Raw genomic sequence first — 13,628 nt, 5'->3', positions numbered from 1 at the left:
GGGGCTGAACGTTTCCCAGGGAACCTGAGAACCACATTCTTCGCGACGGGCGACTCGCAACTCTCCCAAAGAAAGCCTCGGGCCCAGCTCGTTCGTCAGTGTCACGTTTCAATGGCAGCGCGGGGCCGGCCTCTGCGAGGTGCCCGCACGCCTTTCGGGGACGGCTGGGCCCCGCGGCGATTCAGACGGAACCGAACAACAAAGGCCCCGCGGCGGACGGCGGAGGACCACCTCCCGGGGCGGGTGCCGGAGCCCCTGCCGCCCCGCACCCCGCCACCGTCCAGACCAGGGGCTTCTCTTTTTCCGGTCTTCGGAGCTCAGGGCCCGCCCTGGACCTCCACGCCGAGGCCGCCCGTGGGTGCCTGCACTCGAGCCGGGGCAGCGCGGGAGCCCGGCCTGGACACGGAGGCCGGGGGCGGGGTGTTGAGTCCTCGCGCGACCCGGGCGCGCCCGACTGCGGCGTCCGCGCACGACGCGTGCGCAGGGTTGCTAGCCCCTTCGGAGACCTGGGCTTTCCGCGTGCGAACCGGCTGTAAAGTTAAGCCGGCCGCTCCAAGCCTCTCATTTTACCCGGTGGCGGCGAGCCGACGGCAGAGGGCGCCCTTCCAATGCGCGTCGGTCGGGACCCGCGGTCTGGGAACCGCCGCGGCGCCTCCGCCCGGCGCGCTCTCCCTCGGGTGGAAAGCTGGGCTAGGGGTGCGGACCCCGCCGCCCGGGCCCCTCTTCCCTGCTCCCGAGAGGCAGTCTACTGGCGTGGTTTGCGCCCCGGCTTTTTTCACCTAAGGAGTGTTCCTCGCAGCCGTCTGGGTGAGGACGAGGAGGAGGGGCCCCTCACTGACGCCGTGCCCCCCCGCAACTGCTAAGGAACATGTCTGCAGGCGTCGTTCAATGGCAAACGACTAATTAATTTTCCAGCACTTGTGCAGAATACTTTAAAATGGAAAAATGAAGGTCTTCGATGAAAATGAAGCTTGATAGTGTGCACCTGCCACTAATGTACGGTGCACGGTAGCTTCCCCTCATTAGAGAGATGACTTGGGTTGAGAACAAGTCATATAGTGAAAATCACTTCAACACGTGCCTGTTCATATGCATAAACTCCTGTGTACCAGATGGCAAAATATAATGACATCTTAAACAGCTAATTGCATAAACCTTGTAATGCAGATAATTGCTGTACCAAAGTAGGAGTTAATAATTTCCCACTATCGCCTGGCTTCAGAGTAATCCTTAAGGAAAGTTGTGACAATTCTAACACACTAAAGTTCACCAAGCGGTAATTAAAACTAGCACTTAAATCATTTGACTTTCAAACCCTTAATTACGATTCGGAAGAACTGCTTTGTGGAAATCCAGAGATTGTGAATAGTTACGGGATAACATTTACTGCTTGTATTTTATCAAGTTTCCTTTCATGGGTCTCCTGTGGCATAATATTATAGGGAGTCAATGGGGATACGTTCCATTCTTTAAAATTATTTCCAATAGCGGGAGCTTTGTATTTTGGAGCAGGAACAGGTAACTCCCACTCCCAGATGGATCTGTTGATTATTTTCAGCTTACATTTCTTTACAGAGCCCCTGCTATAATAACTAATTCTAAGCCTTAACATGTGCCTGGAATTTTTCTAAGCACTTTACAGGTATTACCTCATTTAATCCTCAAAAGAGCCATCTGAAATGTGTACTATTAACATCCCCATTCTCCAGATGAAAAAGCCCAGGCAGAGATGCTAAGTAGTTTGCTCAAAATTAGTTCGAAGTCACTGATCCAAACTCATTTTGGCTCCAGAGCCCATGCTGTTTACCACTGTATTATACTGACCCACAGGCTAAGCCAGGGCTTTAGTAACATAATATTTCTTACTATTTTATGTTCTACTAATATTTAGAAATAAACTAAAATAACATAATTGAGTTTAACTTGTCAGCTTAAGTTATAATACATTTCAGAAACAGGTATCTGCTATTTTCCATAAGGTAGTATTAGAACAGTAAATAAGCCAAGCAAAGTAAACCTTTGAAACTCAGTTTTGATTACATCGACATCTAGTTTAAAAAGCATGTGTGGCTTCCTGTTTCTATTTCTTCATCTTCAAAAAGACTTTACAACACCTTAAAGAGGATATATAATAATGAACATAGAACAAAATCCTCTTTATTAAGTATATTGTGAAACATAGTCTTTTTTTCTCCATATTAATACTGCAGGGTTTCCCTTTCCTCACTTTGGGTAGACGTATGTGGCATAAGATGAGAGATACTATTCCCCTAGTATGGAGGCCATAGCATCTGAAATCCTACCCGTAGAGATCCTTTTCTGTGAGTCAAGCACTATCTCCTCTAAGATGCTGCTCTTAAGATCCTTGATTTAGTGGGAAGCATATTGGTCTAGAAATCAAAAGACTGGCATTCCCATTTTAGTTTGGCCATGAACTTGCAGTATGATCTTGGACAAGTCACTCCATCTCCCTGAAATTCAGTTCCTTTGCCACAAAAATAGAGAACTTGGCTTATGACTACTTACATCCCTCCCTGTTTTATCATTCTCGAATGTTATGCACCTACATCCCACTATTACCTTAGTGGGAATGAGATTTTTAGGTTGTATTTTCTTTAATAGAAACAAAGTCCTGGATTTGGGGAATGAGTGAAAGAATATCTGTAAGGGAAGGAAAGACAATTTAAGGAGAATTTTTCAGGTGCAGTGCTGAGACTACAAAGAGAAATAAGACATAGTCCCTGACATCACAAGTTCTTAACTGGTCGGGTGACTCTGACAAGTAAACAGAGGAATACAGTGTAGAGTGATAGGTGCTGTGATAGAGATGAATACAAAATCCTACAAGATAGGAGTTACTCCTAGCCAAGATGTGGGAGTCATGGGAGACTTCCTTGAGGAGATGACATCTGAGCTGAATTTTGAACGATAAATTGGAGTTGATAGTGAATAGAAGAAGAGAATTCCATGCGAAGGACACTGTATCCATGGTATAGGGGAGAAGTAGAGAGAAAGCATGGCTCTGTCTGGGAGCTAAGAGGAAGTCAGTATTGCTGGCTGTTAAGGTATAAAGTCAGAAAGGAGAAAGTCTAGGCAGGAGAAGTGGGAAACAGGGCACATCTCAAAAGATCTATTAAGGAGTTTGGACTTCATTAGTTCTGGGGAATTCAAACCAAACGTGTCTATTTTAGAGTGTTGCTTAGGTATTATACTAATTTCTTTCTTTTTTTTTTTTTTTCGGTACGCAGGCATCTCACTGTTGTGACCTCTCCCGTTGCGGAGCACAGGCTCCGGACGCGCAGGCTCAGCGGCCATGGCTCACGGGCCCAGCCGCTCCGCCGCACGTGGGATCCTCCCGGACCGCGGCACGAACCCGTGTCCCCTGCATCGGCAGGCGGACTCTCAACCACTGCGCCACCGGGGAAGCCCTACTTTGCTTTTTAATAGAGGGTTTGTGGGTACCAATCACAAAGTAGAAAGAGGAGCCCTCCTTTGGCCACTGGAGGGCTGAAAGTCAGTGGCCACCCCTGGAGATCCTCAGTAAACCAGCTTTTATACAGACCTCCCTGCTGTCCCCCACCTCCTCCACAGAGGAAATGTTTGATCTCCAATGCTAAGCCCCTAAATCCCTCCAATCCGCAAGCTAGTGGCTTATTTTATATACTAAGGAACAAATTAAAGTCACAATGGTGGCAAAAGCAGGACAGAGAGCATTTAAACTGCTTTTTATTTGTTTTAAAATGGTAAATCTCACCTATGTTGGTAAGGAAATAATTGCTCAGAAGTTCTAATCTGATTTTAGGAGTTGAACACTACCATTCTCAAACACTGCTGGTAGAAGTGTGCATTGATAGTGCTTTTCTGGAGGACAACTTGGCAATATATACAATGCCTTCTATCTTTTGACCAGCAACTCCACTTTTAGGAATTTATCCTAAGAAGATAATAATGAACTGTTAGAATATTTGATGAAATAATGTTTGTGATAGTGGTTTTATAATGATGAATAATTGGAAAAATTTTGATATCTAATTCTATAGAATTGTTTAAATGAATTATGGCACATACATGTACTAGAATACCATAAAGCTATCAAGAGGTTGTGATATATTAAATGAATAAATTCTGTTATAAAATAACTACAGTGTGATCTCATTTTTGTTAAAAATGTTTGTATATATGAGAAAAAAGACAAATAGGGAGTTCTAAGTGATTTTTAAAATTTTCTTCCTTCTTGTGTTTGTATTTTCTAAATTTTTGACAGTGGAAATGTACAACTTTCAGAATAAAAAGAGCAATCATAATAAGAAAACATAATAAGGAAATTCCCTGGCAGTCCAGTTGTTAGGACTCTGTGCTTTCACTGCAGAGGGTGTGGGTTCAATCCCCCATCTGGAAACTAAGATCCCGCAAGCTGTGTGGCCAAAAAAAGAAAGAAGAAAGAAGGAATAACAAGAAACTAATGTAAATCACTATTTACATTAAAAAATAAAATAAATGGAGAGCAGACACTTACACTTATCTAATTATGGTGGACCAGGTAATTTGGAATGATCATCTCTCTGAGGACAATAAGAAAAACTGATGAAAATATAAAAATATCAGCTTTAAGGCATTGGAGGACTAACAAGGTAGTGAAGAATGACCTAGCTAGGATCTAGAGGAGAGTGAGGCCGAACAGGTAAGCTCCTCATTTGGACCTACTTAACCACTAGGGGGATATCAGGTCCAGAGAGGGTGGCTGAGGGGTGAGGGCAAGGTGGGGAGAGATTGAAAATCAGGACCTGCCCAGTTTGGGAGTCCTGGCTGTGACCCTAGAAAGCTGTGAGCCCTGGGAGTGTGTGTGAACCAGAAATAGAGAGGCCCAGCAGGGACTAAGACCAGTTCTGAATCATCTTCAAATTGGATTGAAGTGATTAGGGCTTGAGGGCAGAGACAAATGTAAATCCTCTCTGGAGAAGATAACCTCATCCTAGGTCTCAAATTAATTCTATAAACACATTCTTGAACATGATGACCATCATGTAATAAGAAAAGGAAATAAGTAGGAATATAAGGAGACCAGACAACAGGAATGAAAACTAACAAAACCAATAGGCAACAGAAACAGACCCATGGGAATTCCAGATATAGGAGTTATGAGACACAAATGTTAAATTACAATGCTTAACGTATTTATAAAAGGCACGCCTAAACATAAAAATACAAAAATTTGAAGGAAAGGAGAGTAAAAATATACATAATACAAGTACTAGCCAAACTTAACTGTTATAGTTATGCACTTTAAGTCATTATAAAGTATTATTAGAGATGGAGAGAGACACTTTACACTGATAAAATATTTAATTCACAGGAAATTTGTACGTTCCTGATAACAGGCAACAAAAATATATAAAACGAGGATTAACAAAACAAAAAGGTGAAATGACTAACTTATAATCATAATAGGACATTTTAATAGTCACTTTTGATATCTAATAGAACCTGCAAACCAAAAATCAGTAAGAATATAGGGGGCTTCCCTGGTAGCGCAGTGGTTGGGAGTCCGCCTGCCGATGCAGGGGATGCGGGTTCGTGTCTCGGTCCGGGAGGATCCCACATGCCGCGGAGCGGCTGGGCCCGTGAGCCATGGCCGCTGATCCTGCGCGTCCAGAGCCTGTGCTCCGCGACGGGAGAGGCCGCAGCAGTGAGAGGCCCGCGTACCGCAGAAAGAAAACAAAAACAAAACAAAACAAACAAACAAACAAAAGAATATAGGGAATTTGAGCAACATACGATCACATTTGATTTAATAGACATAAATAGACTAAAACAATCAGTAATGGCAAAATACACATTTTTTTTCTAAGCACATGCAAAACTTCTATACCATAAAGTATCAAAAACTTTTCAAAAAATTTCCCTCCATGCAATTAACCTAGAAATCAATGACAGAAAGATAACTGGAAAACCCCTGAATATCTGGAAATTAATAAATATAGTTATATAGTCTCATAGTTCAAAGAAGGAATTACAACAAAACTCAGAAAATAATTTAAACTGAAAAATAATGAAAAGTATGTATCAAGACTTATGAGATACGGGACTTCCCTGGTGGTCCAGTGGTTAAGAATCTGCCTTCCAACGCAGGTTCAAACCTGGTCGGGGAACTAAGATCCGACATGCTGTGGGGCAACTAAGCTCAACCACCGCAACTACTGAGCCTGTGTGCTGCAACAGGAGAGCCCGTGTGCCACATGCTTTGGAGCCCACGTGCCACAACTAGAAAGAAACCCACATGCCGCAACTAAGACCTGCCGCCTCCATAAATAAATAAATATATAAAAAAAAGACTTGTGAGATACTACTGAACCTATGTATAGAGGGAAATCTATAGCTTCAAATGCATATAAGAGAAAAAAGGCTGAAAATCAGTGAGCTAATCATCTGTTTTAATAATTTAAAGAGAGCTGAACATTAAGGTCAAATAAAATATATGGTAGGAAATAATAAAGATAAGCACAGAAACAAATGAAACAGAAAATAAACATAGAGTAGAAAGGATGAACAAATCCAAAAGTTAACTTGTAAAAGTTAGTAAAGTTGATAAATCCCTCATGAGGCTGATTAAGGGAAAAAAGAAAAAGAAAACAGTAAACACAAATAATCAACGTCACAAATGGAAAAGGGGACATGATTACAGATACTACACACATTAAAAATTTTTGACGAAAGTATAGTATGAATAACTCTGTGCAAATATATTTGAAAGTTTGGATAAAATACACAAATTCCCTAAAAAATACAACTTTCAAAATAGATAAAAGTAGAAAGAGAAGGTTTGAATAATTTCATAATTATTAGAGAAATTGAATCCATACTTAAAAACATTTTTATAAAGAAAATCTTGAACTAGATGGCTTTCCCAGTAAATTCTACCTATCTTTTGAAAAAGAAATGTTGCCAATCTTCCAAAAACTCTTCCAGAGAATAGAAAAAGGGGGAATATTACCTATTTGATTTATGATTTATCAGCATAACCTTAATACCAAAACTTGATGAGGACAGTTTATAAAATTGTATGCTACTCTCTGTTGTGAACATAGATGTAAAAATTCTAAACAAAAATTCAGCAATACGTAAAAGGATAATAACTCATGACCAATTTGGGTTTATTCCAAGAATTTAAGGTTGGTTTGACATTCAGAACTCAACAAAAAGGCTGCATTAACTGAATAAAGGAGACAAGTCATGTGCTCATCTAAATATATGCAGAAAAAGAATCTGGTAAAATTCAATATCCATTTATGATTTTAAAAACCCTAGACAATTAGGAATTGTCAAATACTCTCAAATACTCAGGAATAAACCTCAAGAAAATAATAATATTGTATAAAACTGCCTAGATAAAAAGAGGGATAAACCATGTTCCTAATTGGACAATACAATATTATAAATATGTTACCTCTCTCTAAAATGATCTATAGAGTCATGTATTCCCAATTAAAATCCCAACAAGATTTTTAAAATGGAACTTGAAAAGATTGTCCTAAATGCGTATGTTAATGCAAGTGGCCAAGACTAGCCAAGACACTTGATGAAGAATAGTGGAGGATGTGCTCCACGGGATATGAAGACTGCAGAAATTGTATTGCCATCTGAATAATGATAAGATAGGGATTCCAGAAAGAGACCCACGTATATGTGGACACTCGATTTAAAGCAAAGGTATTGCTTCAGAGCAGTCTTTTTCAAAACTGCGTCAGTTGGTGATCCTTATGCAAAAAATGAAATGACTACTGCTCTGCACCAGACCAAACAAACAAACAAATTCCAGGGTGGCTGTAGTTTGAAAAATTAAAGATAAAATAATCAGTGTTCTAGAAGATAGTACAGCATATCTTCACAACTTTGGACTAGGGAAAATTTTCTTAAATTGGACAACATAAAGCACAAATTTCAATAGAAGTGTTGAATAATAATGAGCTACATAATATTTAGAACTTCTTTTCCTGCAAAAACACCACTAGGAGGGTGGAAAGGAAACCACCAAATAGGAGAAGATATTTGTAACAGATATAACTGATAAAGGCTTGTGTTCCGAATAGATAAAAATAACTCTTATAATTTATAAAAGGAAATGACAAATCTGGCACACGGGCCTGAACAGTCACTTCACAAAAGAGGGTATTCAAATGGTCAAAGTATATATGAAAGATGCCCATTAGTCATCAGGGAATAAAAATTAAAACCACAATAAAATAACGCACACACATCAGAAGGGCTAAAATTCTCATACTTTGCTGATGGAAGTGACATTGATGCAACAACTATGAAAACCATATATGCATATGAAAACCATATGGCATTATCAACTAATGTTGAACATAACGAATACCTTATGACCAATTACTCTCGAGGCATAGATCCAACAGAAATGTGTGCTCCAAGAATTGTGTATTAAAAAGTTCATAGCAACATTATTCAGACTAGTTAAAAATTGGTAATAATCTAAATATCCATCACCTGTGGATTGGATAAATAAAACTGTCATATATCCACACTTTTTAATACTATACAATAGTGAAAACTAAATGAGCTACAGCTATCTGCAGCAAAATCGATCATGCTCATAAACATAATATGGATTAAAAAACGCAAAAGAAAGTATAGCATATGAATTGATTTATATTAAGTGCCCAAAAGAAAAAGAAACGAAGCAAAACCAGGCTATGATGCTTAGGGATACATACTTGGGTGATAAAACTATAAAAGAGAGCAAGGACGTGATAGCCTTAAAAATCAGGACAATGGCGGGTAGTGTCTGGGAAGGAGTAAAAGACAGGAGTTTGTAAGAGACTGATCGTGTTCTATTTCTTGACCTGAGTGGTGGTATCACACATGTTCACTCTGGACAGATTGTTGAGCTGTATATGTATATCTTATATATTTTTGTTTAGTAATGTGTTTTGGATCAATATGTTATTTAGATATGCTTTATTTCATAGTAAGAAGTTTAAAGAAAAGGCTAGAGTCACATGCACACCACAGTTTATAAGGTGAAGGATGATGTTGAGCATTTAGATTGTGCCAAAAATCTTTTTTTTTTTTTTTAAATTTATTTATTTTTGGCTGCATTGGGTTTTCATTGCTGCACGCAGGCTTTCTCTATTTGTGGCGAGTGGGGTCTACTCTTGGTTGCAGTGTGTGGGCTTCTCATTGTGGTGGCTTCTCTTTGTTGCAGAACACAGGTTCTAGGTGTGCAGGCTTCAGTAGTTGCAGCATTCGGGCTCAGTAGTTGTGGCTCACGAGCTCTAGAGTGCAGGCTCAGTAGTTGTGGCACATTCGCTTAGCTGCTCTGTGGCATGTGGAATCTTCCCGGACCAGGGCTCGAACCCATGTCCCCTGCATTGGCAAGTGGATTCTTAACCACTGCGCCACCAGGGAAGCCCCAAAAATCTTTTAAAAAGCCACATTAAAGGCAACACCTATCAGGGTTGGCATATATGTATAGCCCTTCTGTTTCCCAATCACCACATCCTTCACCTGTGGCCAATAGACATGACCAATAGATTAGGCCTCATCTTCCCACAGAGCCCAGCCAGCTATTCTCAACCAACCTGACCACTGGAGAGAATGGAAGAGAGAGAACTCATGGAAGTTCCAATCTATTTTCCATCTGTTGTCTATGTATCCTGACCTACCAGGCAATGTAAAATAATCAGACTGGTTTGTGTATGAGCTTGGAATACCCTCCAAAACTCACTATATCTTGACATATATAAAGAAATTGTGCATAACATTAATGCCAGCTCACAGACTGAGGGACATTAACAAAGGACTCCAAAGGCATATTCTGTCCTTGGAAAGTAGGACTGAACATACAAATAGTAAGTATGACTTACAGTTCTTCTAAGATGAGTGGAACAGATTTTATTGGTTTATTTTATCAAGAGATAAAACCAGGGGCTTCCCTGGTGGCGTAGTGGTTGGGAGTCCGCCTGCTGATGCAGGGGACGCGGGTTCGTGCCCCGGTCCGGGAGGATCCCACGTGCCGCGGAGCGGCTGGGCCCGTGAGCCATGGCCGCTGGGCCTGCGCGTCCGGAGCCTGTGCTCCGCAACGGGAGAGGCCACAACAGTGAGAGGCCCGCATACCGCAAAAAAAAAAAAAAAAAAGAGATAAAACCAGGCACTCCACTGGTCACTTGGCATAAAGAAGAAACATCACAAATATGATCCCTGCCATCATGGAGTTTCTGCCCCTGTCTTCCAGGACCCCTCACTATGTGTGCCATTTTTTCTGGTTATCACCCTCTCCTCTGATCTCCCACTGCTGTTGTTTGCCAGTCATTGCTGCTGTCTCTATTCAATTCATCAAGAAAATTTTCACTACCACCTTGGTGCTTAGAACTGTGGACAGAATGGAAATGTGAGCCATAGTTTCAGTCTTCAATGCCCTTCCGTGAATTGAGGGATGAAAGATACATGTACATGTTAATGAGGTAAAAATATAAGTATACGGTAAAGGGGCAACCTGACCCTGGGATGGAGAAAAACTGCTGTAACATTTTCAAGGCAGGAGGGATTGGAGAAAGTTGAAGTGTATGGGGAAGACCTCATGGACCAAGGCTTTTTTTTTTTTTCCGGTACGCGGGCCTCTCACTGTTGTGGCCTCTCCCGTTGCGGAGCACAGGCTCTGGACGCACAGGCTCCGGACGCACAGGTTCAGCAGCCATGGCTCACGGGCCCAGCCGCTCCGCGGCATGTGGGATCCTCCCGGACCGGGGCACGAACCCGTGTCCCCTGCATCGGCAGGCGGACTCTCAACCACTGTGCCACCAGAGAAGCCCTGGACTGAGGCTTTAATGAAAATCTCTAACGCTATTAATATAAAATCCAGTCTTCTAAAATGGCGTAGGGGCTTTGTGACCTTAGCTCATGACAACCTCTCCACCCCCAATTCCTTGTTTGGCCAATTTACACTTGACCTTCAGATTTAACCCAGGCACCCCTTCCTTTATGGAGCCTTTCTTGATCTCTCATCATAGTAATGTGTCTCCCTCTTTTTCTCCCTTATCATCTCTCCAATAAAATAGTCCATTATGGTCTGTTCAGTGTAGTTACATGATATGAATATTATTTAAAAAATCTGAAACAATGACAGAAGTTCCAGGGTCAAACATTAAGGATTTGATTTTTTCCCCACTCAACTCGTCAAAAACAAAGCAGACTTTTGCAGAAAGAATCATCTGCAGAATCTCACAAAAGACTGATGAAGAAACTAACAAAACACCAGGGTATCAACCTACAGTGAAGAGAAAAATAATAATATTGATAACTAACACGTACGAACCCCCGACGGCCAAGCACCATCACACACTATCTCATTTCATACGCAAGACTTTGTAAGAAAGGATCACAATTCTCCCCATTTGAGAGATGAAAATTGCCAAAGCATTAGTAACTTGCCCAAAAAGGCATAATTAGAACTTTGCACACTTGGTTTAAGAGCCCAGGTGATCAACTTAATTGTTTATTTTCCTCATTTCTGTAACCTCAGCACACATGCACAGAGATTTTTACTTCATCAAGGCAATAGATTATAAAGGGCAAGGAAGTATTGTAAAGGTACATCAAAGGTGGTGATCAGGATACTAGCACGCCTGCCAGAATGTGGCATTATGGAGAAAATCAGGAGAAAGACGGAACAAGACTCTTTTCAATAGTGCATCTGGGATCAATTGTAGTGACCAAATTTTCTTCCTCATGTTCAGTCCAGTATTATACTCACTTTTTTTTTAATCCCTCCAGTCATACTATCTGTGCTTGGCTTTGTGCAGTTCAACAGTTCTGTCACTTATTTGCCTGAGGAATAGATGTTTCATTTAATAAAATCTACGGATGACAGAAAGCTGGGAGGAGTAGCTAATACCACAAATGATAGAATCAAGATTTAAAATAATCTTGACAAGCTACAACACTGGTCCAAAACCACAAGATGAAATCCCATAGGGATATATGCAAAGTTCTGTATTTAGAAAAATAAATCAATGGCACAAGTATACAAACCTAGCTTTAGACCAGTATATTGGAAAAATATTTAGGAGTTTTAGTTGGTCATTGAAGGAAGTTACAAGGCATCAGCAAGGAACCCTGCCTCCAGCAAAATCCAAAGACTTAAATTACAAAATCAACATATAATGGGTGGGTACAGAAGCACCTTCAAGAGGAGAAACTGGAAAAGCAAATGGAGTTTGACTGTGGCATAATCGATGGTATTGTATCTAAAAAGAGATATCAGTGAGAAGAATTGGCTGGTCAGAGTGACACACAGAAAATAAAGAGCCTGTGCAGACAGATTGGTCTGGTTTCAGAAGAGAAGAATTTTTCACCCAGTGTAGTCAGTGGATAAGTACATGCCCCTTGGGTCAGCCAGGTACCTGGGCTCTTAAACCAAGTGTGAAAAGTTCTAATTATGCCATTTTGGGCAAGTTACTAATGCTGGGCAATTCTCATCTCTAAAATGGGGAGAAACATGGTGCTTCCTTACAGGGTTGTATGTATGAAATGAGATTGTGTGTGATGGTGCTTGGCCCTGAGTTGGGGTTCGTACGTGTTAGTTATTACTACTTTTCTCTTCACTGTAGGTTGATACCCTGACTTTTTAAATCAGACTTTCGTGAGATTCTGCAGATGATTCTTTCTGCAAAACTCTGTTTCATTTTTGACAAGCTGAGGAAAAAAAAAATCAAATTCTTGAATGTTTGACCCTAGAACTCCAGTCATTGTTTGTTTGTTTTTTAAATAATATTCATATCATGTAACTACACTGAACAGACCAGAGTGGACTATTTCATTAATTTATAAAAGTCTGTACTCTAAAAATGGCATGGACAAACTGAAATATATCTGGGTTGCCATGGCTTAAGAATGGCTAACCAGCTAGAAATGCTAAAAGGTGCTGGTATAATTGTCTTAAATCCTTGAATACGTACCAAGAGGAAGAAGGCTCAGAACGTGCTCAGGTCCATGAAAGGAAGGAGCTGCCTAAGGGCACAGCAAGCTTCTGTCCCTGAATATGGACATTGCAGCCCCTGACAGGAAAGCCAGGGAAGAATGGCTCTTTGGGCCTGTATTTCTGTAAGTCTGGGTGTAGGCAAAGAGCTTTACCTGCCATTTTGTCTTTTGAGGCCTCATGAACACCCTACCAAATAACCAGGATCTAGAACTCAGTCTTTGGCCTCTAAATTCAGTGTTTTAAAGAAATGTGTTCTGCGGTCACCTGTACCAGAATCACCCATCTGAGGTGTTTACTCAAAATCCAGATACTTGAACCACATTCTTAGAGACTCTGCTTCAGTACATCTGATTGGGACCCAGGAAGTGGCATTGGTTCAGTTCAAAGTGCTTTTTGCTCCTCTACTAAAATTTCTACTATAATACCCATTTAAAGACTCTTTCAATGGATATTTGTACTTCCAAACATGTACCAGACCTGCCTCAGAGGCTAGTGGATATGGTGGTGAATAAGACTATATAGGATCCTTCTAATTGGAGCTTGTATCTAGTGGGAGGACACATTTGTTAACTAAGCAAACCAATAAAACCATATCAGACAGTGAGAAGGGCTACGCCGAGCATAAACTCAA

The sequence above is a fragment of the Phocoena phocoena genome, chromosome 1 (genome assembly GCF_963924675.1).
Source record: "Phocoena phocoena chromosome 1, mPhoPho1.1, whole genome shotgun sequence".
Taxonomy (NCBI): Eukaryota; Metazoa; Chordata; class Mammalia; order Artiodactyla; family Phocoenidae; genus Phocoena; species Phocoena phocoena.
The sequence above is the reverse complement of the archived record's forward strand: the minus strand, read 5'-3'. Positions refer to the sequence as shown.